The following is a 2,500-nucleotide window of genomic DNA, read 5'->3' as shown; positions in this document are numbered from 1 at the left end:
TACGCAAATGGGTGTACACTCACACACACACACACACACACACACACACACACACACACACACACACGGTCCACCTGCAACAGTCCCTTTTCCTCTTCCTCCACCCCCCCTCCTCTCTCACACACACACAAACAGACAGACAGACACACACACACACACACACACACACATCCCTCCCCATACACTCACACACACACACACACACACACACACACACACACACACACACACACACACACACACACACACACACACACACACACACACACACACACAGGGCTGGACTGGCCATCTGGCGTACCGGGCACATCCCGGTGGGCCCTCGCGTCTTTCGGGCCCTCGAGGCCCCGAAATAATAATACAAAAATATATACATTATTTTTTTGTCTGTGACGGTAAAAAGAAATGACACAGCGGTGCTCATTGGATGCTTCTCTTGAGGCACATTGGCTTAGTCCAATGAAATGCACTGTTTATCGAAGGCCCGCCCCTCCCTGCAGGCCCTCGCTCGACCCAACTAGTCTGTGTCTGTCAGCAGCAGCATCATCCGAAGTTTCGTTGACTTGGATGGTGGCTATTCGGTTAATAAAAACTCTGGTGGTGGAGCGGAGGATACAGGACGCTATATGGAGAAAGAAAGGACTGGCTATGAAAAGCGCAAGGAAAAACGAAAGCAAAAACTAAATTTAGCAAAATGTGCTAAATCACTGAATTGTTCAAAGCTAAAAGCACCACCAGCTCGAGCTCCGGACCGGTAGCTCTCGTGTGGCCGTGGGAGGTGGTGCGTCACACAGCTCGACCTCAGGTTGGGACAGTGGGGCCACCGGTGCATCAACGAGTGCAGGTGCAGAATGAGGCGGAGGAGAGGCGGCGGGGGTCGGGAGATGGTTCGAGCAGGGGAGGTACAGACGGATACGAGACGAGACCCAGGGAGAGAGAGGTAGCACCCCCCTCAACACACCCAGCTAGCCAATGCATTGTAGCTATGCGCCGCTTCGGCGTGTCGTAATTCCCTATCCCCATCATTAGCTGAGACTGTCATGCTGACCTTATCAAATCAGTCATGAATATTTGTATCCATTTGATAAATGCCCATGCACTTGTCTTGTGCTGCACCAGCACATAGACATCTTCCATTTGCCTTGGCTTGAGCTGTCACGAGATGCTGTGTTGAAGTGAAGCTAGTCTCTGCCCTCTACCCAATTCCTACCCTGGCTGGCCAGGCAGATTAGCTACACCGCCTCGGCGTTTTTCCCATGTAGCCTGAAACTAAAGAATAAAGATGTCGTCCCTCCCCTCTCGCTCAAATCAGTCACAAATATGTATTGATTTATTTTCTTAAACTTTTTTGTATTGCTGCGCGAGCATAGGCCTAATAGATCTTCTGTCTTTACGTGTCAGCGGTCTGTTAACTCTCCTTGGTCACAACCACCTGTGCTACTGCCTCTTGTATTACGTGTTAATTAGGCTACGGCGCTGCCCCACTTTCACTTTCTCAAATCCAACAAATATCTTGTTTTAGTCTATTGTCGTGTCTTTTGCAACTATGGTTTTAAACTAAATGTATTTTTGCTATCTTTTCCTTCTGTAATGGCATGTCACGTCATTATCAAGACAGTATTATCCTGAGCTGTCTCTTTGCATAGATGGCTAAGAAAGAAACCGTCTTTCCATGCTGTTTGTGAATCGCTTAGTAGATATGCGCTCCCTTTATTGTAATAGCTATGAAACATGGTAGCTTAACTTTGTTGTTGGAGTGTGTCTGATATTTTACAGGGCCTTCATGAGTTAAATTTTCCTGTGGTGTTCACGGATAGGCTTTTGTATCCATGCAAACACGTTTTGTTCTGGAAAGCATTTAATCATTGGGATGGATGTTTCAATATCTTCATGGTTGAGGCGACGCGGTTTGGTGTGTGTGTGTGTGTGTGTGTGTGTGTGTGTGTGTGTGTGTGTGTGTGTGTGTGTGTGTGAGTGAAATATTGCTTTGCTTAACAGGGTGTTTGTGCCTGGGACATGTTTTCAGTTTTTGCTTAAGGGAAATGGTATGAATACTCACTGGCCAGGAAAATAATCAGGAAAATAGAGTTAGTTGTCCACCTCTCTATCTCCTACCCTCAAACATACTCAGAACTTCACATGCAGGATGAAGGGAACATGAGGGTACACTGCGACCATTTCCCTAAGAAGGTTATTGTGAGTAGTGATGAAGTTTTTTTTTCGTGTGAGCTTTTTAATGTAGGCTATATTACAGTGCCCTCCATAATTATTGGCACCCCTGGTTGAGATGTGTTAAAAGCCTTAAAATAAATTCAGTGTTTATTGCAGAAGAATACTGTCACACTGAAAATTGTAGGAAAATGTAGCCTTCAACTCAAATGAATTGTAAGAAAATAAAAAAATCCCTGACTAAAAAATAATTATTTTTCAATAAATCACCTGTTCCACAATTATTGGCACCCCAGGAAATAAATATAATTGAAGCATTTCTGTCATTTCT

The 2,500-nt window shown here is 45.3% G+C and overlaps 1 protein-coding gene across 1 annotated transcript in view; it reads right to left on the bottom strand.

The window, feature by feature from the left end:
• LOC134452946 (ryanodine receptor 1-like) overlaps nt 1-2,500 on the bottom strand; it is a 181,776-nt gene that overhangs the window by 153,672 nt on the left and 25,604 nt on the right. The window lies entirely within an intron of this gene.

This window comes from Engraulis encrasicolus, chromosome 7 (genome assembly GCF_034702125.1).
Source record: "Engraulis encrasicolus isolate BLACKSEA-1 chromosome 7, IST_EnEncr_1.0, whole genome shotgun sequence".
NCBI lineage: Eukaryota > Metazoa > Chordata > Actinopteri > Clupeiformes > Engraulidae > Engraulis > Engraulis encrasicolus.
The sequence above is the reverse complement of the archived record's forward strand: the minus strand, read 5'-3'. Positions and strand labels throughout refer to the sequence as shown.